A 24,793-nucleotide genomic window follows, 5' to 3' on the forward strand; every position below is an offset into this window, starting at 1 on the left:
GCGGATTCTTTACCAATGGACCACCAGGGAAGTCCCAGTATCTTATTTTTTTATTGAAGTATAGTTGATTTGCAATGTTGTATTAATTTCAGCTGTACAGCAAAGTGATTCAGTTATACATATATACACATTCCTCTTTTATATTCTTTTCCATTATGGTTTACCACAGGATATTGAATATAATTCCCTGTGCTATACCATAGGACCTTATTGTTTATCCATTCTATACATAATAGTTTGCATCTGCTGACCCCAAACTCCCAGTCCATCCGTCCCCCACCCCCCACCCCTTGGCAACCTCAAGTCTGTTCTCTATCTCACATGCCATGCCATGTGAGTCTGTTTCTGTTTTGTAGTTAATTTCATTTGTGTCATATTTTAGATTCCATGTAAGTGATATCATATGGTATTTTTCTTTCTCTTTCTGACTGACTTCATTTAGTATGATAATCTCTAGGTCCATCCATGTTGCTGCATATGGCGTTATTTCATTCTTTTTTATGGCTGAGTAATATTCCATTGTATGTATGTACCACATCTTCTTTTTTTTTCATTGGGGTACAGTTGCTTTACAATGTTGTGTTAGTTTCTGTTGTACAGCGAAGTGAATCAGTTATATGTATACATATATCCCCTCTTTTTTGGATTTCCTTCCCATTTAGGTCACCACAGAGCATTAAGTACAGTTCCCTGTGCTATACAATAGGTTCTCATTAGTTATCTGTTTTTATACATATTAGTGTATATATGTCAATCCCAATCTCCAATTCATCCCACTCCCCCTTTCCCCCACTTGGTGTCCATACATTTGATCTCTACGTCTGTGTCTCTTTCTGCCTTGCAAACAGGTTCATCTGTACCATTTTTCTAGATTCCACATATATGCATTAATATGTGATATTCATTTTTCTCTTTCTGACTTATTTCACTCTGTATGACAGTCTCTAGGTCCAAGCACATCTCTACAAATGACCCCATTTCATTCCTTTTTATGGCTGAGTAATATTCCATTGTATATATGTACCACATCTTCTTTATCCATTCATCTGTTGATGGACATTTAGGTTGTTTCCATGTCTTGACTATTATGAATAGTGCTGCCATGAACATAGGGGTACATGTATCTTTTTGAATTATAGTTTTGTCTGGATATATGCCCAGGAGTGGGATTTCTGGATCATATGGCAACTCTATTTTTAGTTTTTTGAGGAACTTCCATACTGTTTTCCATGGTGGCTGTACCAATTTACATTCCTACCAATGGTGTAGGAGGGTTCCCTTTTCTCCACATTTGTTATTTGTAGACACTTCAATGATGACCATTCTGACTGGTGTGAGGTGCTACCTCACTGTAGTTGTGATTTGCATTTCTCTAATAATTAGTGATGTTGAGCATCTTTTCATATGCCTGTTGGCCATTTATTTGTATGTCTTTTTGGAGAAATGTCTATTTAGGTCTTCTGCCCATTTTTCGATTGGGTTATTTTTTTGTTCTTGAGTTGTATGAGCTGTTTGTATATTTTGGAAATCAATCCCTTGTCGGTCACATCGTTTGCAAATATTTTCTCTCATTCCATAGGTTGTCTTTTCATTTTGTTTATAGTTTCCTTTGCTGGGTCACTTAGTATCTTACATAAAATTAGCTAAATCTACACCAGGAGGCTTATTGATTAGCATAGGGGGTGTTTAAAATAGTTTTTAATTGGTGAAATGAGCAGTATTCAAATAGGTGGCTGGTAAGTAGTGTCATACAGGAATGACTGCCCTTTCCTGAATGAAGTATTAGCACCTGGCAAGCCCAGTTTGCTGAATACAGATAGTTCAAGCTTGCGGTCTAGACCTCCGAATTGGTTCTGCATTCCTCTCCATCACGAGACACCCTATGCCTGACCCAGCACAAAGCTGGCCACACCTGCCATCAGAATATGCTTGCCCTGAATTCAGTTAAACTTTTTATGGGAAATGCTGAACAGAGGGTCCAAGGGTAAAGAGTGGGACCTCCCCAGCTACAGAGCAGGCTTAAGACTATCTTTGACCCTTAATGTGAATAAATATCTAGGTGTTGTCAGAATATTTTCTAAAACTAGGTTTCATTGTAATATGGCTCCTGGTAGCATGGTTGTAGGGAAAGGAGCATATAGGTTCCCCAGTCTCCCCCACTTCTAATGGTTGGAGGCTATTGACATTTACCAGAAAAACTTCATATTTACCAAAAGGTCAAATTGGCTTCAGTGGATTGCCATGCCATGCAAATTTCAAATCCATGCTTCAAAGTCCAGAAATGACTCACTTGCAAACATGGAGAGTTCATTTAGATAAAGATGTTTAGCTGATGGTTGTGTTTCTTTCCCTTGGAATTTTGGGTCTCTGATTGCCTTCTGTAAATATCCCTCACTCAGTTGATAGAACTGTTTGGTGGGTCTTACACTTGTCCCTGAACACCCTTTTACTGTGATTTCTAGGATATTTTCCAAACCCTTTAAAATTCCGGGACCCTGAGAGTTGCCTGCTTAAGCAGTAGCTGTGCTCCTTTTCTGTGCCATTTCCTTGTAAAACATTGAATTCGAAACAGGTTGCAGTAGAAATCTAGAGCCACTGAGGAAAGAGTGGAAGCTGGGTAGAATGTTCCCCCACTGTGCTGGCTGTGATGGGAAGCTCTGCCCAGGGTTCAGGGAGAGGCCCACTGGGGACCCTGGGCTTCATCCCTGCAAGATTTCTTTTGAGATTTCAGGCCTGTCAAGTTCATCTTCAAAGAACGCAGTGCTATTCTGATATTTTATTATTATTTGAATGAGAGTCAACCACTGACTAATTGTGTCTGGGACACGTCAGGCCAAAGCCTGCCTTGGGGCAAGAGGTTGGAAAGATGATTGGGACCATGAGGGGGAATTGGGAATTGAGAGACCTCTTGGGAAGCATCAGGGTAGAAGAAGGTAACACAAAATCTGGCATCAGTAATGGTTTTTCTCTTATTTTCCTCCCTGAACTATTTGGAACACTGGGGGCCTTGAAGGTGACCACTGGCCTAGAGTGAATGAGCATCCTCCTCAGGGCTGCAGGGAAGTGCATCAGAGAACCCCTAGGGGGCAGCACTCAGGCCCAGATCTCAGTGAGACTCTCAGCTGCAGGGCAGGCACCTAGGGGCACCATCTCCTGCTTCTCACATAAAGATTAGTGCACATGCAAAGATAAGGAACATTTTCCAAGCAGTAATAAGGTCTTGAATACAAAAAAGCAGCAAACCAGAGCATTCCAGCAAGAAAATAAGACCAGACTGGTGTGTCCAAAGGAATACAAGCCAGGTTTCACCAAGTTTTTACTGAGAACAAACTGGATGCTTTTATGAGAATCCTAGTGTATAATAATCATAAATGGATAATAATTACGTTTAACATTTGGTCCTTATTTCATATGTGGATTCAGTCATTCTCTGTCATTTTGTCGTTTTCATGAAATCTGTTCATGAAAGTTACATAAGCATCCTGTGTTTATTACAGAGAACGACCTGGAATGGTTGTCTTCTCCCTGCTTATGGAAGTGACAGGTCCGGCGACACTAGCTGAATAGATGTCAGGGCATTTATTTCTTCATCACATCCCACATTCACCAATTTTAACTCTATTCAGATAATTCCTCTTATGGTCCCGACCAGTGTGAAAAGTAAATGATCAGCCACTTCAAATATTGTGTGAATTTTCTTAAATAAGGAGACAAATCTTTAGACTGCCTTGGGGAAAGTTTCAAGCTGTATAATCTCTGACACAGATTGTTTCTCCTCCCTCTAATACCTGAAAGTATTCTAGAACCCAGCAATGTTTGGGCCCTCACTTTAACTGCGTACGATTCAGATGTGAACTGGTGCTCCCCCAGTCTCAGATGTCTGGGTAAATTCACGAGTTCCACATCTGTGAAAACTCCAGGCCTTGCTTTGATTTCTGCTGATTCTCGGAGTCGCTGACACCCTCATGGTACCTCCTGCCTCTGGCTTCTGGGTCCAGGTGTGCTGTCTCTGCATTAGCCTCTCTCAACCCAGGAGTAATACTCAGCCCCTTGCTATTTTACACCAAAAAATTCACTCTCTAAGCATTTCATGAGTAATACATTGTACTGAAGTTTTGGGACTCATGGGTGAGAGTGCCTGGGTAGGTACTTCATGTCGCATTACTCAAGGCCTCACTAGGTCCTAGTGGCTCTCTTTCCTATTTCCCTCCATCCCTCATTGTCCCTGGAAGCTCCATGATCTGCTCCCTCTGTTAGCCAAACTAACCCAGGTCCTCTTAGCTCCTACCTCTACCCTTCCACCAAAGACCCACAGAACAAAGTGTCCTCTATTTAACAAGACCCAGGCTCCTTAGAAGAAAGCTAGAAATATAGATAACAACAACAGCAACACCAGTTCATCTACATGTTCCATTTACTAGTGGATTGAGATCAAGTCTGAGTCTCTGCCTCCATCGAAAGGCAGCACAATGTTTTAGAAAAGGAGCTGAATTTAGAGTCTGCCCCTTGGTGTTAGAGCCAGCAGCACCCTTCACTAGCCATGTGGAAAAGCCAGCAATCCATCTCAAGCCTCAGTTCATCACCTGAAGAGTGAAGATGTTACTAATGTTTTGAATCATTATGCTGATCCGAGGAAATAGTTTATGCAATGTACTCTGAAACATTAGAGCAGTGGTGCCCAGAACATTTTCAGCTTTTCCAGACTGAGGGGTGCTGCTGGCATTTAGGGACACTGGGTGTCCTGCATTGTGGGGAGATTCTATATAACACAGAACTACTGCATTACCATAGCATGCCCACGGAGAAACACTGTATCTGAGCACAGTGTGAAGGAAAAGTATGTGACCTCTGAACTTCTGCCTTTCACACAAAATGCAGATGGATTGATACATAGTGCAGATGATTCTTTAAAAAGATTTTCCTCATTCTGGGTTATTTTAGCCCAATCTCTGTTCTAAGGTGATAGTGTCTCTGGTACCCAATAATACTGCCAACATTTTAATTACAATCTTGAGCTTTCTTCTATAAGGAGTGCTTCCACTTAAGATGTCTTTGTTTAATCTTTCAGTTGAAACTATATTATGCCCTCCAGAAGACAAAAAGAAGGAGGAAAAATTATGGAATAGAGGACAGGGGAATTTTCCACATGGTGAATGTACAGGGAAGCGGGTGATGCCTGCATTGGTCAGCTATTGATGCCAAGTAGTTGTCTTTTTTTGTGTGTAATAGTCAGGGTGGTCCATGCCACTATACAAAAAAGATCATGAACATTAAAGCTGATGGCAGGATTGTATGTATGATGTTCACAAACAAAAAGGAATTTAAATCATCTGTTCTCAATGACTGCTAATCATACTACACAGAAAAATACAATATTAAAATATTTCATCCTCAATGAATTAATCTTCCTTAGAAAATCTGATTGTTACAGGTAAAATATAGCATTTAGAACTTTCATTTAAAAATACAAATTTTATAAAAATTTTTCGAATTTTTCGAATGGGAATTATAAAAGTCAAATAGGAATAATAAAGAAAATTCTACTTTCAGGTAAAGTGTGTCAAAGTTTCATGAAAAATATTCTTTATTGTGAAAATAATGAAAGGAAAGAATACCTGAATTTCTCTAAAACCGCTAGTTCTAGTTATGCGATTGTCATTTTGGTAGTATTAACAAGAAAACACATTTACAATTTAACTGCAGTCATCTGTCAAATAGGATAGTATAAATGTTGCATATGCATTAGGTTGAACATTACTTATGTATATTTTAAAATATAGGGTTCTTTCATTTAATCTTTTGATAATTTGGAGTACACACTTAAGTCTTATTATAATACTCTATAACCATTTGGAAACATTTTTCTTAACTTCTGGCCCTGAAATCCATTCTAATGCCTTTATCAATAGTCACTGTAAGCAAATGAAGTTAGTATTTTTTGGACTTAATATGAAGTTCAAAACTTAATATATTTGAAGGTGTGATGGAGTGACACCATCTTTCCATTTGTTTACATTGTCTGAAATCACAGTTCTGCACAGTGGACAGTTTTCTCTCTTCACAAAATATATGTTGACAGATGAGAATTGGCTTTTGAAATTCAGCTTGACATATTGAACAAATATCATCCACATCTGAACACTGTCTCTTACTGGCAGCCACTTCGTAACTTGGTAGTGCAAAAAACTTGGCAAATATTAACAAATCGAAGGAGAAAACCCATATAATCATCTCAATAGGTGCAGAGAAAGCTTTCGACAAAATTCAGCACCCATTTATGAAAAAAACCCTCCAGAAAGTAGGCATAGAGGGAACTAACCTCAACATGATAAAGGCCATATATGACAAACCCACAGCCAACATCATCCTCAATGGTGAAAAACTGAAACCATTTCCACTAAGATCAGGAACAAGACAAGGTTGCCCACTCTCACCACTATTATTCAACATAGTTTTGGAAGTTTTAGCCACAGCAATCAGAGAAGAAAGAGAAATAAAAGGAATCCAAATCAGAAAAAAAGAAGTAAAGCTGTCACTGTTTGCAGATGACATGATACTATACATAGAGAATCCTAAAGATGCTACCAGAAAACTACTAGAGCTAATCAATGAATTTGGTAAAATAGCAGGATACAAAATTAATGCACAGAAATCCCTTGCATTCCCATACTCTAATGATGAAATATCTGAAAAGTGAAATTAAGAAAACACTCCCATTTACCATTGCAACAAAAAGAATAAAATACCTAGGAATAAACCTACCTAAGGGGACAAAAGACCTGTAGGCAGAAAATTATAAGACACTGATGAAAGAAATTAAAGATGATACAAATAGATGGAGAGATATACCATGTTCTTGGATTGGAAGAATCAACATTGTGAAAATGACGCTACTACCCAAAGCAATCTACAGATTCAATGCAATCCCTATCAAATTACCAACGGCATTTATCACAGAACTAGAACAAAAAAATTCACAATTTGTATGGAAACACAAAAGACCCCGAATAGCCAAAGCAATCTTGAGAAAGAAAAACGGAACTGGAGGAATCAGGCTCCCTGACTTCAGACTATACTACAAAGCTACAGTAATCAAGACAGTATGGTAGTGGCACAAAAACAGAAATATAGATCAATGGAATAGGATAAAAAGCCCAGAGATAAACCCACACACATATGTTCATCTTATCTTTGATAAAGGAGGCAAGAATATACAGTGGAGAAAACACAGCCTCTTCAATAAGTGGTGCTGGGAAAACTGGACAGCTACATGTAAAAGAATGAAACTTAGAACACTCCCTAACACCATACACAAAAGTAAACTCAAAATGGATTAAAGACCTAAATGTAAGGCCAGACACTATAAAACTCTTAGAGGAAAACATAGGAAGAACACTCTATGACATAAATCACAGCAAGATCCTTTTTGACCCACCTCCTAGAGAAATGGAAATAAAAACAAAAATAAACAAATGGGACCTAATGAAACTTAAAAGCTTTTGCACAGCAAAGGAAACCATAAACAAGACGAAAAGACAACCCTCAGAATGGGAGAATATATTTGCAAATGAAGCAACTGACAAAGGATTAATCTCCAAGATTTACAAGCAGCTCATGCAGCTCAATATCAAAAAAACAAACAACCCAATCCAAAAATCGGCAGTAGACCTAAATAGACATTTCTCCAAGGAAGACATACAGATGGCCAAGAAGCACATGAAAAGCTGCTCAACATCACTAATTATTAGAGACGTGCAAATCAAAACTACAATGAGGTATCACCTCACACCAGTTAGAATGGGCATCATCAGAAAATCTACAAACATTGCTGGAGAGAGTGTGGAGAAAAGGGAACCCTCTTGCACTGTTGGTGGGAATGTAAATTGATACAGCCACTATGGAGAACAGTATGGAGGTTCCTTAAAAAACTAAAAATAGAATTACCATATGACCCAGCAATCCCACTACTGAGCATATACCCAGAGAAAACCATAATTCAAAAAGACACATGCACTCCAATGTTCATTGCAGCTCTATTTACAATAGCTAGGTCATGGAAGCAACCTAGGTGTCCATGGACAGATGAATGGATAAAGAAGATGTGGCACATATATACAATGGAATACTACTCAGCCATAAAAAAGAACAAAATTGGGTTATTTGTAGAAACGTGGATGGATCTAGACTGTCATACAGAGTGAAGTAAGTCAGAAAGAGAAAAACAAATGTCTTATATTAACGCATATATGTGGAACCTAGAAAAATAATACTGGTGAACTGGTTTGCAGGGCAGAAATAGAGACACAGATGTAGAGAATAAACATATGGACACCAAGGTGGGGGGAAGTGGTGGGGGAGGGGGGGCTGGGTGGGATGAATTGGGAGATTGGTATTGACATGTATACACTGCTGTGGATAAAATGGATGACTAATAAGAACCTGCTGTGTAAAATAATATATAAAATAAATTTCAAAAATTAAAAAAAATATATTGGCAAAACCCTGTCTGAAAGTTTTTAGGTGTGCAAAAAAGTCTAGAACTTTTAGTATGAGGTAGAGTAAAGCCAGCAATATCCCAAGAATCCATCTAGTTACATTACCAAACTCCCCGTAGCTTATAAGGTAAGGAAACCAAACTGGTATGGGAACGAAAGTTTGGTAATACTGACATAATTCTTCTAAAATCATATACCAGTAACCCTTGGATTTAAAAGGCATGATTTATCACAGGATATTGAATATAGTTCCCTGTGCTATACACAGAAAAGAATATTAAAAAAGAATGTCTATATGTGTATAACTGAGTCACTTTGCTGTACAACAGAGATGGGCACAACATTGTAAATCAACTATAATTAAATTTTAAAAATTAAAAAAATAAAATCAAATGAAGGACATGATGAAAGAAGGCACCAGTAAAATAGGCATTTTAAACCCATGAAGAGGAATTTCAGAATGAAGTCTGTAATTCCAGCAATTGAAGTACTTCCCAGAAGCTCGAATGAGGTCTAGAGCAGGCTTTTTAAAAATTAAGCTATAATAAAGTGACTGAGAATAAAAGGTGTAATATGAAAGAATGGAAGATCCTGCTATGAATACCAGTAACCAAGCACACTGAATCTCTGAGCACCTTTCTCTTAGGAAAACCTGATTTGAAATGCTTTTGGTTTCATGTAAAAAAGTTGTAAGTAGCCCAATTCCAAGAGCAACTCCTGTTGTATGCTGTATAACAAGTTTAACACCCAGAATCAAAATAAATAGACTTTTTTGCAACCCCTTGAAGAGATATCGGAATTCTGAGAAGGAGCTACTACCATGATCTCCAGACTCCGTGTCAGTATCATCAGGCTGCCTTGCTTCATGGTGGAGGTGACTCTGTAGCGACTATGTACACGTTCCTGGGTACAGCTCTGGACACCTGACCTTATATTTCTGGAGCTTGGGTTTCCAGCACATTCTCTAGGTATGGAGTTCCTCTGGATATGAACATCTCCAGAATCAAAACAGGAGGCTTCTCCTATCAATCTTGTTTGGACACATGGGAGGCTAAGGCATCCTCACTGCCTGCAGTTCCTGAAGGACTGTGCAGTTGGCAACCGTTGGCTTGCATGACCCTTGAATACTTTTCTGTGATCCAGATTTCTTTGCTTCAGGGTTCTGTCTCCTCTCATGACATTGAGTGGACCGAGGCCCAGGTGTCGACTGCAGGAACAGCGGGAGATGCCGCCTCGAGGCCTTCAGTCAGGGCCATCACCTTCAAACCCCACGACCAACAACTCCAGCCCTGCTTGACAGCCCAAATAGTTGTCTTTCCAATGTCAGTATAACCCAGTATAAATAACTGTTGAGCTAAAGGAAGTACAAATTTCAAGTACCTTTCCCATCCCTCTCAGTCAGGTTTTGATAAGCAAGGTAGACATAAATAGGGCCCAGACCCCCAGACGCCCAGGAGCAACACAATTCTGATCCCCTGGCTCTCCTGCCCCTGCTGTTACTGAGAGGCCTAACATTTATAGACGAGACTCCTGATTTGCTGTTCTGGTCCCCCACCTGCACTCCCCCCTGTATCCTCAGGCATAGACCTGTGACTGCTGCTCCTACCATGGAGGTGGTCCACATGAGGTAGGGCAGGGAGGATGGGCATATATTGCCCTGGGGTCAAAATCTAGATGAAAATTTGCATTCCTCTCACTGACTCTGCATTCCGAGGATTTAATGAGCTGTTTTGAAAGATGCTTGATGAAGTGATATTTTCACATAGATATTTTACTGTTTATATAAGGAGAAAAAAAAAACTGGCCTCTGTGGGCTTCAAGAGGAGCATGCTTCAAATGACAGTGGGAGGGCCTAGCTGGCTGGGAAGATACAGGATCTGTAAGCCAGTTGTTATTCTATCTCCAGTCAACAGGGTGAACCACAAGTTTTGTTCTTAGATCACATCTCTGATTACTTTGACAGCGTCACTTCTCCCTCTGAAATCTTTAGTGACTCTGTATGCTGATAGAAATATTCCAATTTCCTTAGCCTTTAATCCAATCTTTCATTAATTTGAGTCCAACCCGCTTCTCTAGTCTTCTTTTAGCTCACTTCACAAATCTTACACCTCAGGTCCCTTCAAAAACAAAAAAAATAAATAAACAAAGGAACTTGTCCTTCCCTGAAAACAGGCTCTCCAGCTAGTTCAGCTGCTAATTAATGAGCAGTATGACCCTGGCTAATCATTAACATCTCCAAGTCCCAGCAGCCTAGCTTGTAAAATCCGGGGGCAAGGCCTGGGCTGATGAATTTGTCACAAGTTGCCCAGGTGGATCTAACACACATCAAAGTTTGTGAACATCTGGACCTAAAACTTCCTCCACTCTGATTTTCGCACGCATTAACCATGCACTGCAATTCTCTGCCTCTGTGTGTTTGCTTAATAAAGTACCTTTTCCTGGAATGTTTTGCTTTCCCTCTAATTAACCCCAGTATACCTGTGTGTACATGTACGTGCACACACACACACACACACACAAACACACACACACACACACACTCTCACACACAATCAAGGTCCCTCAGGATGAAGTCCAACACCACCCCCTCCAAAAAGTCTTGCCTGCGGGCTAAGCTTGCCTTCCTGTGCTCATTCCTCAAACACCTCTACTACAATCAGTCTTAGTTCTCAGTGGGTTTTGTTTAACGTACCACTGGTGGACTGTAAACTTCCTGAGCATAAATATTCCTTCCTGTTCATTCCTCATATTCCATATTATTCATGGGAATAGCTCACGAGAGTAGGTTGAATTGAGTTGACTTGACATGAATCCATTGAGAGACATCTTAGTGAAGGTGACTTGTTGGAGGGTCTTGGGAAGGTTGCTGGTTAGGGTGGAGGTCGTGTGTCTCTCTGGCTATCGTGAAAACTTGACCAGTCACACATTCCCTGTCTCTATCCACATGTGATTGTGGACTCAAAGCAATAAGAAAAGCACAGCTGTTTTTTGTCAAAATCAGATGATTTTTATATCTGTAATCTTGCAGCCAGAGCGGTTGAGCCGATATATTTAATGACTCACTCTATACAGACGAAAGTTTGTTCTTGAGAAATGAGGAGGGGGAACCATTAATCTTTTCTAAAATAAACAGAGTCGTAATGACTCTTTAATCTGAAGAGTAGAGATCCTGAGCTGGAACGCAGCACCCAAGGACCCGCCAAGTTCCGTGAGAGTGTGGAGCGCCCAGATGATAAATGATTGTGGGATCCTTTTCCTTGTAGTCTCTGAGGGACGTTCACAGTATCACCAGATTTTAAAGGTGCTTTATCAAAGTAACTGCCCCAGCTTCGTGAGAAAGAAAAGCTTGTCATCATCTAAGGCCTTTGGGGGACTTGCTTTTCTAAGCTTGCTTCTAAGCTTTGGGGTGCCCACTGGGTCAGCATTTTGCTTTGGGTTGCCTACCCCTGTGTCATATCCATGCCCCTCCTACCCCAGCACCCCCATCCACAAGTTCCTGCTTCTCCCTGAGGCATGGGGGAGAGAGGCTCTGTCCTCTGCTTTCCTAGTACTCACTTATTCCCTAATCCCTGAAATCTGGCCAACGTCCCCCTCGAGGTCATGAAGCATTGGCTTTCTTTGCTGCCAACCAGGCTCAGCAGTCTCTTTCTGACATCCTGCTTGACTTCTCAAGGGCATGTCAGACTTCTGGACTCCCTTTGCTGCCTTGGCTTCCAACCTGATTCGCCTCTGCTTCTCTTCTCTAACATTCTCTGATGGCTCTTTCTTGCCTGTCACTTAAATATTGGCATCCCCACACTTCTTTCTCAGGTCAGCCTCTTTTGTCCCTCTACATTCTCCTTCTTTCTTTTTTTCTTTTAATTGAAATATAGTTGATTTACAATATTGTGTTAGTTTTAGGTGTACAGCCTAGTTATTCAGTATTTTTGCAGATTATATTCCATTAAGGTTATTACAAAATAATGGGTATAATTCCCTGTGCTGTATAGTATATCCTTGTTGCTTATCTATTTTATATATAGTAGTTTTTTTCTGTTAATCCCATACCCCTGATTTGTCCCTCCAGCCTTCTCTCCCCACTTTGGTAACCACAAATTTGTTTTCTATATCTGTGAGTCTGTTTCTGTTTTGTATGTACATTCATTTGTATTATTTTTTAGATTCCGCATATAAGTGATAACATACAGTATTTGTCTTTCTCTGTCTGACTTATTTCACTGAGCATAATGCCCTCTAGGTCCATTCACTTTGCTGAAAATGGCAATATTTCATTCTTTTTTATGGCTGAGCAATATTCCATTGTGTGTGTGTGTGTGTGTGTGCATGCACGCACACCTGTGTGTCACATCTTCTTAATGGAATCATCTGTTGATGGGCACTTAGGTTGTTTCCATGTCTTGGTTATTGTAAATAGTGCTGCTATGAACACATGTATCTTTTTGAATAAGAGTTATTGCTGGGTCATATGGTAGTTCTATTTTTAGTTTTTTAAGGAATCTCTATGCTGTTTTCCATGCACCAATTTGCATTCCCACCAATGGTGTAGGCAGGTTCCCTTTTCCCCAAACACCTCCAATATTTGTTGTTTGTAGATTTTTCTGATGATGACGATTCTGACAGGTGTGAGGTGATACCTCATTGTGGGTTTGATGTGCATTTCTCTAATAATTGGCGATGTTGAACATTTTTCATGTGCCTGTTAGCCATTTGTATGTCTTCTTTAGATAAAATATCTATTCAAGATAATGTCATTTATTTTCACAGAACCTCGATGCTAAGGGTTCTCAAGCCTCAACTCTCTCCCAAGCTACAGGCTCATTTTTTGAATGCCCTGATGGACATCATTTGGACATTCTATTGGTATTTCACACTGACCATTTCCAAATCGAACGGATTATCTCTGATCCACTCCCACCCACCTACCCCTCTTCAAATAGTCTCCAGTGCATATTTTCCATTTTCTCTATTTCCTGTAGTAGCACCACAGTCATCCCAGTAACCTTGTACTCTAAACCCTGGAACGTGTGTGACTCCCAACCTCTTTTCCATTCCTTTCTCTGACATGTCACTATTTACCAAATTCTTAGAGTTCAGTCCTATAGATTCTGTATCTGAATTGTTTCTAATAAGACTCTTTTCCTTTCCATATCCACAGCTATAATTCAAGCTCTCACTATGTTTGTCTCACAGTAGCCTATTACTGGCGATCCTACTTCAAATGCTGCTCAAGTTAAAAACCCTTGACACCAAGACTCAGGGGAGCTTCCCTGGTTGGCAACCTTTCACATGTGTTGTCATACATAATTGCTGGGAAATGAAGTGCATCCCCATGCAACTCCACTGGGAGGGGAGAACTGGAAGCTTGTACATGGTTTCTCCTGGACTTCTTCCCATGCACCTTTCTCTATGCTGATTTTAATCTGTATCCTTTCACTTTAATAAACCGTAACTGTGAGCATCTGAGGGTAGTCTTGGGCATCTCCAGTACAACACATCATTCACAATCTTCAAAACTTTAACTTATAAATTGCTAGTGACTACTTCACAACTGGTTACAACCCACCAGCAAGTCCTAACACACGGGTTGTACTTTGTGAGGGGAGAGACTATGTCTTTCTATCTTTTCATCCCCTAATGATTCCATGAACACAAAGCATCCTTCTTATTTTGATTTTGCCTCCATATAAGTCTGTCTTTTAAAAAAAGAAAATGAACTGATTTTAGGGACTTTCAAGAAGTCTGGTCCCTGATTTAGGGATGTCTCCTGATAAATCAGTAAGATGACTTCTGATTATGACTTGGGTTACCATAAAGCTTGTCACAGGGAGAAAATTCTCTGGAACAGGCCAAAGAAAGCTTTCCTGACCATATTATGGCTATATATTTTATTTAATTAATTTTTTTACATTCTTGAGTCTCATGCAAACTAATGTTTATTTTTATTCATGTGGGTAACTCTAATCACCTGATCACCAGGCACTGCCAATAATGAGATTCTGAGTCCTTGAGGGAGGGGTGGACCCTCCCATGAAGCCACCTAATTGAGGGCCTGTAATGTGAGGACATGTCTGGCTCCAGTGGGCCCTTCCTTAGACTACAGCACCACTATTCCCATCTCTGTTATGTCTCTCAATTTCTGTATAACTCATGTCTCTCTCAGAAATAAGATGTAATCTTGAAACAGGTGAGTTGTGCTTCGTGGTTCTGGTCTCCACGTTCAGATGACTCTGAAAGAATTGTACTTATTTATTCAACAAATCTGGTTTACCCCAGATCTCTGCAGCTCGATGAAAAGACAATATGAGAGTTTTTCCTTGTAACATTGTGCCTGGCCAACTATTCGCCTGGTACTAGAAAATTGATCTTTTTCTAACTCTAGCAATTCTGTGTCTTCTAGGGATCGCTTCTCAAACTTTAATGTGCATATGAGTCACTTGGAGATCTTTGTTAAAATTCAGGTTCTGATTCAGCAGGTTTGGGCTGGAGCATGAGATTTTGCATTTTTTAAAGTCCTCAAGTGATGCTAGTACCTGCTGGTGAAGCACATTTTGAGTGCCTGGCGTAAAGCAAGGCTCTGGGGAAACAAACATAGGTAGACCAGGTGGTCACTTACACACTGGGATTGAAGGGGCAGAAATTAAGATTCTCAGTCCTCTGCAAAGTATCCATCCCACAACCTGTCATTCTACCATCATGGTTTTATGCCTTTGTCCCTATGAAATTTTTCTGGTCCCAGGAATCCTATGTTAAAATGTAAATTCTCTTTGATGAAAACATACCTTAAATCCAGCTAATACCTTAGCAGGGATCCCCTGCAGCCAGCTTGAAACAAAGATAGCAGTTGGGCCATGAGGAAGGTTACAGTATGACCTTGCAGCACTTCAGAAAGGGATGCTGTTCAAAAGGAAGGAATAGCAGATAGGAATGCTTTTAGTTGCAAGTAACAGAAAACCCAATTAAGGGTGATTTAAGCAATACAGACATTTACTCATCTCACCTAATGAAAAGTTTAGCAGTTCAGGGCTCTATCATATCATCAAGAATCCAGGTTCCTTCTGTCTTCTAACACCCAGTTTCTCCATCTTTGGTTATCGACTTTTAATTCTTATGTTTATTGCCTCATGACCCCAGAATGGCTGCTGCAGTTTCAGGCATTACTTTGAAAATGGAAGGAAAGGAAAAGAGCTTTGCAAGCTACATCTGTGACTTTTACTAGGAAAGCAAAATTCTTAGCAGAAGCTTCAAGCCTTCCTTTAAAGCAATCACGGGCAAAGGGGAACGGGATTGCCCTGGGCTTCGAGTAAGGCACACTCCCCTGAGGTTAGGAGAGGGGCCTACCCTTCCCAATAACAAGGCACATCCACCTATTACAAAATCAGGGAGTGAAATGTGGGGCAAATAGCACTATTAACAGTGCCTGCCCAGGGAAGAAACCAGTTCGTACTTGTAAGGGAGGCAGCAGAACACCAAAGCCCAATCTCACCAGTGCCTCAATCTGAGCTGGGTCCAGCCCTACCACACACCTCCTATATCTCCCCAGGACTTCTTCTCTTTAGAGCAGGAACACTGGTTTGACCTTTACTTCGAGTTCAAAAGGCTGTGTTGGAGACAGAATGTATGGTGGGTGCTTGGTTAATATTTGCTGATCGATCAAAACAGGAATGTTAAAAGAGAGATTTGAGGTGTGAAAGAGAGAGACATGGAAAAAGATGTTCAGAAGTAATGGGTCTAGCTCTTTGAATAAAACAAAGCTTCTAATAAAAAACTTTATCTTATTTAAACCTCAAAATAATCCTGTGAAGTAAGGATTATTTTCTACATCTTACAGATTAGAGCTCAGAAAAAAAAACTTGCCCAAAGCCCCGTATTTTCTAACTGGAAGATTTGGGATTCCAGTGAGCTCTCTGATTCCAGTTCTCTGTATCCTCACACCAATACTTATACATTCAGGCGGGGGACTTGCTCAGAAAAGTCATCTTGTGAGTTTTATACACTTGTTCAAAGGGCTCTGCTTTGCTGAAAAAGTCTTTACATCCCCTTCTTTGGAATTGCCTTTGAGCCCACTTACTGGCCGCATACATATGTGCATGTGCACACACACACACGCATACACATAAAGAGAGAGAGAGAGAGAAGGCTGTGTTACTTTAAGGCAGTTACATCTCAAAGCCATGAAGTTACAGATCTGCATTATCAAGCATACAGCTCTAACTTGGAACACATCTTACTTTTCCCCTTTACCTCTGCCTCTGCTCCACCAGCCATTGTTATCATCTGCCTCTTTCAAAATTATTACAGGCTTATTGAGAAAACTTTAGAACAGAAACAAAAATTCCCTCTAGGACTACATTAAAATGTTCAACATTGTGTTTGCCTTCTTCAATTTTCTAGTAATTTTCCTACATTAGATCTCTATTCACTCCAGATACAAAAAGCTTTCCACTATTTCATTGGGTATATTTTGTGATGGGAATCCAGCTCAGGCAATTACAGGATTCTAGTGGAGGGCATCTCATTTGGGCCAGCTTGTCTACTGATTTGTTTCTGCCTCCATTGATTAAATTTCTTTTGAGATGCCTGCAGCAATTAGGCATTCAGACCCTTGAGGCAAAGATCAGTGCTAGGACCCCCAACAGAAACAGATGTCTGGGAAACATATCCTATTCTTTTAACTTCGGGCTCCTTGGTTCTGCCTGGTGGGGAAATTACTTGGCTTCTGTTAGTGCCGTTGGTCTTCCTCAGCCTGCATATACCTGGGCTGGGCTGTCTGTCCCCTTTTCTGAGCTACAGCAAGTATTTGGATAGAATGAGAATGTCCCATTCCTTGACACAGTTCTCATAAACACTCATACACATCATCAAGTCGACATGCTAGATTTGCACAGCCTTTTCAGGAGAAATAAAAAATAGATAAGGTCTTTTCTAAAGTGCTGAGTTATGGCAAAGGGAAAAAGGGAAAGATGGGTATAAGTGTGTGGAGAGAGGAAGGAAACCAATTCTCACTATGTGCTGGGAACAGACGTAGGCATTTTGGTATATGTTATGTCTTTCCATCCTCACAAGCCCGGGAAGTAAGTATTATTTTTCATATTTTGTAGATGGGGATATTGAGGCTCAGAGAGGCTAAGAAAATTGGCAACGTCACACAGCTTATAAATGGAAAATCTGGGATTTGAATAGTCTCTCTGAGTCCATAGCCTCTTTCCATAACAGTTTGATGTTTTGAACATCTAGGACACTGTTTTGGAAAAGGCCTAGAAAATAGAGAGACTCTGTCCTCCTCCTTCTGCTATAGATTCCAAATTATCTCAGTGTCTCCAGCAATAACATACAGATGATGACCACTGGAGTAAAACCACTGTCCCGACATGCTGTGGAAAGCCAAGATATGGCATTTTTAATCCTTTGGCTGCAAAGATTGGAGCATAGGAATATAATATTTATGAAGACACAGGCCCAAGATGAATGAAGATAGCCCTGGAGATTCCTTTCCTATACTGAAGTCCTAAGTGAACTTCCCAGGCTCCAAACTCTAAGAATCCTTTTCCCTTAGCAGTTAAGGGTTTCAGCCTCTGATCTGGCCAGACCTCTGGTCCAGCTTCAAGCTCCCTCCTCCCATACACAGGCGAAGCGCCAGAGCTCTGCCGCGCTGGGAGTCACAAAACCAGGCACAGAGGCAGCCTTGGCTTTTCTGGGAGCCACATAACTGGGAACATCCCTCTCTCTTCTTACATTACCTCCCTTTCGAATACATCTTCTGACTCTACGTGGGTATAACCTTCAAGTCAGCAGCAGGCTGAAGCTATTCATGAGGCCTGGCTCTAAAAATGAGTTGTTTGGGAAAAGCATTGATGCTAAAAACAATTATTGCTGTGTTTCACCTTTCTATACCCCCATCCTATCATCTAGACTCATTAGCACAAGATATGTACCTGTGTTACACACACACACACACACACACACATAATCCAATTTTATATGAAGATATATATTTCCTTGTATTTATATCTGTATCTACATTCCTAGGCCAAGTGAGTGCTCTACCCTCTGAAGAAGCCCTCTGGCTGTTAAGTCTAATTTGATATGATAAGATTGGAGGTTGTGGGGAGAAATTATAGAAAACTCCTTGTGACACTTATCAAGTCAGAGAAAAGCCCCCTGAGGAAGTGGTGGGGAGGAATAGCAGAAGCAGGTACTTTTTATTTATTTATTTATTTATTTATTTTTGGCTGTGTTGGGTCTTCGTTTCTGTGCGAGGGCTTTCTCTAGTTGCGGCGAGCGGGGGCCACTCTTCATTGCGGTGCGCGGGCCTCTCACTGTCGCGGCCTCTCTTGTTGCGGAGCACAGGCTCCAGACGCGCAGGCTCAGTAGTTGTGGCTCACGGGCCCAGTTGCTCCGCGGCATGTGGGATCCTCCCAGACCAGGGCTCGAACCCGTGTCCCCTGCATTAGCAGGCAGATTCTCAACCACTGCGCCACCAGGGAAGCCCAGAAGCAGGTACTTTTAAGTGGAAGAAAACTGGGTCACAATCCGAGCCCTCCACTGACCATCTAAATGGCTGTGGACCTCTCTGAGCTTTAGTACCCTCACCTTTTAAATGGGAACTGCAATCTCTACTTAACACTATGTTGGGAGAATTAAATAAAATAACCATTGTGCGGCAGCTATGATCATTATTATAATGATGACTATTTCATGCCTGGTCACTAGGGGTAGTAGGTCACTATTGTCATGCACCTGTTCTTTTCCATTTCCCCTATAAAACTCTGGAAAGCATTAACAGTGCAGATGTGCTCCTAGTTCCCATGGCAAGTACCCAATTTTCCTTTGGGGGAGCATACTTGTCTGTCAGAATCTGGCACAGGATGATACCTGAGGTAAAGTAGATGGGAAGGTAGGATTTCCTAGTGATTCAAAACCATTCACTGTTTGTGCTACCAGAGAGCATTTTTCCTATCCCATCCCCCTCCTCCCCGGATCTTCCACTAAATGGCCTGCTAGGGAAAGTACAGCTCTGTGGGCAAGAAACAAGTGGACTTGCGGTAGGGACTAAATTAGAGGCACCATCTGCACGCCCCCAGCCCAGGCCCAGCAGCCTCCTTGGTGATGGGAGAGAGGGTCCGACAGAATACATACCCAATGGCAAAGAAAGGAGAGAGGCTGCTGGCATGGACACAAAGACCCTCGTGGAGATGGCAGACCTTACCAGAGTGTGCCTTCCTGCCAACCTCCAACACTCTTTTAGGGAATCCTAATTCAGTATCTGCTAAGCGGCCCGAGGACATCTGGTCAGAAGATGCACAATAAGTTCTTCCATGGTTCATCTACACCAGCCATATGGTAACTACCAGGGACCAACACAAGCCAGTTCTCTTGGCTACGGCAGGGTTTACACCAGGGGCCAAAGGACACATGTGGACACAGACAGCTCTGCTGACTGGAAGTCCACATAGGATCAATGTGCCTTCTGTCCCCACTGCGTGAGACGGATGGGAAGCTCCACATTTCTAGGTGGGAGATGCTAGGCTGTTTTTCAAGGAGATAGTAATGTTGGACGCCCACCTCCTGTCCCTTCCATGCTGCTGTTCTTTGAATTGAAACAAGGAAGAATCTCAAGAGCAAGACCAAGAAGAAGTGCTCCAGATGCATCCTTAAGACCATGCAAAACCCCCTGAAAATAAACTTCAGTCATATTCCACATTAGGACATAAAAAATACAAGACGTAAGTGCTGCTCTGAGGACAAACATCCCCAAAGTCGAATAGGAAATGCAAACCAGTAAGAGAAGGAGCAAAACAGCCTCAACATGTGGAAACTTTGCTCTAAATTATAGCAAGGTATGCTAGACATAGAATAGTTTCATTAGTTCTTCTAAGAACTAAAAGCAGAAACAATCAGGCAAATCAAACTGAGGGTCATTCTGCCCAACAATTGGCCTAGACACGTAAAATTTTCAACATCATGAAAGACAAAAGCAGCTGAGGAGTATTCTAGATTAAAAGAAACTAGAGAGACATGGCTACTAAATACAACATTTGATTCTGTATTCACTCCTAGATTTTTGAAAAGAAAGCTACAAAGGGCATTATTAGGACAAGTGAGAAAATTTGAATACAGAAAGAATAATAAGTAATAGTATTGTATTGGTGTTAAATATCCTCAGTGTGATATTTATAATGTGACTTTGTAGGAGAATGTCCTTGTTCTTAGGGGAAATGGGTTGAAATATTTAAGGGTAAAATGTCACTAACTTTCAAATGGTTCAGCAAAATACTAACAATGGTAACCCCCCCTCAGCCCTAAGCACACACGCTCACGCATGCAAAAGAGAGAGAGAGAGAGAGAGAAAGGAATTCGAGATTAAAAGATACTTGAGAGACATAAACAAACGCAATGCCTGGGCCACGTATGAATTCTATATGTAACAAACCAACTATAAAAAGGGTATTTTTGAGACTATTTGAGATTGAACCTGAATTAAATATTAGATAATATCAAGGAATTGTCAGTTCCTCTGAGTGTGATAATGGTGTATTGTGGTTATGTAAAGAAAGCCTTTATTGTTAAAGAAAGTAAACCTATCACATTTTACAAGCAAAATGGTATGTTGTCTGGGATTTGCTCAAACATAGTCCAGAAAAGAAAAATAAATACAGATAAGTGAGATGAAACAAAAATGACAGAATGTGGATAATTGTTGAAGCTGGGTAATGGATACAAGGAAGTTCTTTACACTATTTGCATCTCAACTTTATGTCCAAAAATCTTCATAATAAAAAGTTGTTTAAAAAATCAAAATACATGCAGTGGGGTGCTACAGAAGAAAATCATTCTTTTTAAAAGACAGGGATAAATCATTTACATAGATTTGTAAATTGTAGCCATTATATCTTACCTTTAGGAGTTTGAATTTGGGCCTATATGGTGCACACATACACACGCACACACACACTCTTTGAAAAAATACCCCAAGACACTATTGCCCACATCCCAGCCCCAGAGGTGATGTGATGATAAGCAGTCACTTCCCATTTGACAGTTGATTACTCAGTAGATCAACAACAGCCTTCCAAGTTCAATATTTTCTTAAATTCACTTTACGTTAGAATCCCTCTCTCTCCCTCATTCCCATTCCTTCCATCTTACCCACTCCCCAAGACAAAATATATGACTATCACTCACCAAAGGGAGCCAGCACACATATTTTTCACTCCTGTTTGGTTAAGGCAGGATTGCAGCACAGGGATAAGTTATGGACAGTCTCACAGTGAAGTCTGTGGTTGGGCTGAGACTAGGACCTTGGACCCTAGACCTCTGCTCTAACCATGTCCTCCCTTGACCATCCATAATGAAGGTGGCTCTAGTCTCTATAATAACCAATCTGCCTAAAATAGGAATTATGTGGGGAACAAAACATTTAAAGCCAATTGGATCCATTCATACCCAAAGAATGTCAAGTTAAGGGCTGTTACCCAAGTTGTTGGCTTTTTGAGTGGTCTCCCACCATGGGCTCAGGGAAAGGCAGTGGACGGGGGGACACTGTACAGTCCATTCCATACAGAATCTCGCATGTTGTTATCCCCTTTCCCAACTTGGAACATTTCTTTATGTTCTAGAGTCATAAGCCCTTAAACTTTTGTCAAGGCAGTTTTATGACCATAAGACTGAGACAAAGGTGGAAGTCTAAGAATACCTTATAGGCAAAGGAAGCTTCCCAAAGAAGAAATGGGACTGAGTCCAAATCCCTCACAGAAATCTGGCAACTTCATGCATTCTCTTCCATTTGCAAGGTGGGGCTTTGAACAGTTCTCCTACCAAGTCAGCTTCCCTGGGGGGTCTTTGGGAAGGAAGTGGAACCAGAGCTGACATGGTACAAAAATGGGGAGTGGAAGAGTCCAGCACCTTGCAATGAGCACCTCCTCATAGGGTTTGTGAGGATTCAATGGGGATGCCCTGAAGGTGTATTGATGTGGATTCCACATAACTACCATTCACTGTCATTATTATTACTGCTTCCGTAAGTTAGACATAACCTTTGGCTTCCACACTAGAAAATATCCATCCAATCTGCCCCCATTTTGCCATCCCTCATTTTGGAACAGTTTTTTGACTTCTAAAATACTGCTAGTATAGGGAGCGTTCTCACCTGTACCTGTCAAGAAACCCAGAGGTTTTATGGGGTTTTGTTTTTTTGTTTTTAGTATTTATTTATTTGGCTGCACTAGGTCTTAGTTGCAGCACACGGGATCTTAGTTGCAGCATGCGGGATCTTTAGTTGCAGCATGCAGAGTTGCGGCATGTGGGATCTAGTTACCTGACCAGGGATTGAACATGCGCCGCCTGCATTGGGAGCGCAGTCTTAACTGCTGGACCACCAGGGAAGTCTTTTTTTTTTTTTTTTTTTTGAGAAACCCAGAGTTTTTATTTTTAATTTTCCCAAGTGGGAAAAGACAAGCAGTGACATTCATTTCTCTTTTGAACTTTTTTCTTCTTTCTTCTAGTCAAGAAACATTTACTAACTAGGAGCCTGGTGCCAGGCCTGGAATCTAGGTGCTCACTCGGCTACAAGTGCCTTAAAGTGACAGACATGTAAACAGTTGAATTACAGTGCAGCTAGGCTTACCAGACTCAGCAAATAAAAATCAGGATGCTCAGTTAAATTTGAAATTCAGGTGCATAACCAATAATGCTTAGTATAAATATGTTCCCAATATTGCATGGGACCTACAAATAACTAAAATGATTCATTATTTATCTGATGTTCCAAAGTGACTGGGCATCCTGTATTATATCTGACAATCCTATTTTACGCAACAGAATAGCTGCTCTCAATGAATATAAACAGAAAGGACTGTGGGAGCACAAAGGCCTGAACAAACAATACCTGTGCGCTTCACAGAGGAGGCAACATAAATGAGGCCTTAAGATAAGAAATAATGTCTTCCAGGTAAGGAGACCAGGAAGGACCTGCATCTACCAGTGGCCTGAAGGATAAACCAGGTCACAATGTTTGGGAAATTGTGAGAAGTGTAGGAGAGCTAGAGCATAGATATCCATATGGATAAGTGGCTTGAGGTCAGCTAAGGAGACTGGATATTATACAAAAGGCCATGGCTGGGTCCTCAGAAGATCTTATGCCTAGAAGTGACAGGGTCAGACTTTTTTAGGGTGAAAGAAAGTGAACCATAGGAAGAGGTTAAAATGAGCAGTGAGGAGGCTGTGACAGTCATTCAAGGGAAGTTCCTGATATGAAACTAAGCCAATGGCTCTGGAGATAAGAGAAGGTAAATTGGAGAGATGATTACTCAGTTCGGTTTGTCACAATCTGTTGATGGATAAGGCAGTTGGCCATGACAAGCATACCTCTGCAGTGTGTAGCTTGGGAGTTTGGGAGAATAATGATGCTGTATGTAGCTATAAACAATATGATGTATTGATAGAAGTTAACTCCAGTCTAATAATTCAGCAGCAGTTAGTTAACATTAGGAATCTACCCTTGAAGGGTAGTTAGTTAGCAGTTGGGAATTCCAGTCAGGAATCAATACCTTTCAGAAGTGGTTACTTAGCACTTGAGTGTGTCTAAATCTACCCCAGCGGGTTTGTTACTTAGCTTAAGGGATAGGTGATAAGTTAGGAGTAAGAATCTGTCAAGCCCAGCTTCAGCTTCAGATCTCCGTCCTGCATCTTTTAACTTCATGAAGAACCTGATCTTCTAAAGCTGGCCCATTCTGCCTTTTAAATATCTTTGCATTTGTTTTTCATGCCCATGAATAAATATGAATACATCTGCCAAAATTTGATCTAAGACTCACTTTCATATAACATACTTTCATTTTACCATACCATTCATTTTAACATGCTCTCTGGTAATGAGGTTGTGAATAAGGTATCTTACAATGTTCCCCACATCTACCACTTGCCACTGGATGCTATTATAGTATTAATGTATATCAAAAGAACATTAGAGGAACTTCCCTGGTGGTCCAGTGGTTAAGACTCCGTGCTCCCAATGCAGGGGGCCCGGGTTCAATCCCTGGTCAGGGAACTAGATCCCACATGCCGCAACTAAGAGCCCACATGCCACAACTAAAGGTCCCGCATGCCACAACTAAGACATGGTGCAGCCAAATAAATACATAAATATTTTTTTAAAAAAAGAATATTAGATAGTTGCTAGATGACCAAATTGGCTTAAATCCATTCAAAATAGATGCTACTAGAAATTGACTCTAGGTAGAAGTGAGGAGTTCCCTTTAAAAATCATGGAACTCAACTTGTACCCCTGCCTTGCGGGTTTT

The 24,793-nt window shown here is 40.8% G+C and overlaps 1 protein-coding gene and 1 pseudogene across 2 annotated transcripts in view; one reads left to right on the forward strand and one right to left on the reverse strand.

Moving 5' to 3' along the window:
• The window catches only part of ANKRD55 (ankyrin repeat domain 55), a 415,656-nt gene that overhangs the window by 254,276 nt on the left and 136,587 nt on the right, over positions 1 to 24,793 (forward strand). The gene's annotated exons all lie outside the window — the stretch shown is intronic.
• Positions 5,260 to 9,741, reverse strand: LOC309657718 (E3 ubiquitin-protein ligase RNFT1 pseudogene; annotated as a pseudogene). Its single transcript has 3 exons — positions 8,914 to 9,741; positions 8,491 to 8,753; positions 5,260 to 6,186 (listed from the first exon to the last, which is right to left on the reverse strand). The product of its transcript is annotated as an E3 ubiquitin-protein ligase RNFT1 pseudogene (transcript).

The sequence above is a fragment of the Balaenoptera physalus genome (genome assembly GCF_965194825.1).
Source record: "Balaenoptera physalus genome assembly, chromosome: 3".
Lineage (NCBI taxonomy): Eukaryota > Metazoa > Chordata > Mammalia > Artiodactyla > Balaenopteridae > Balaenoptera > Balaenoptera physalus.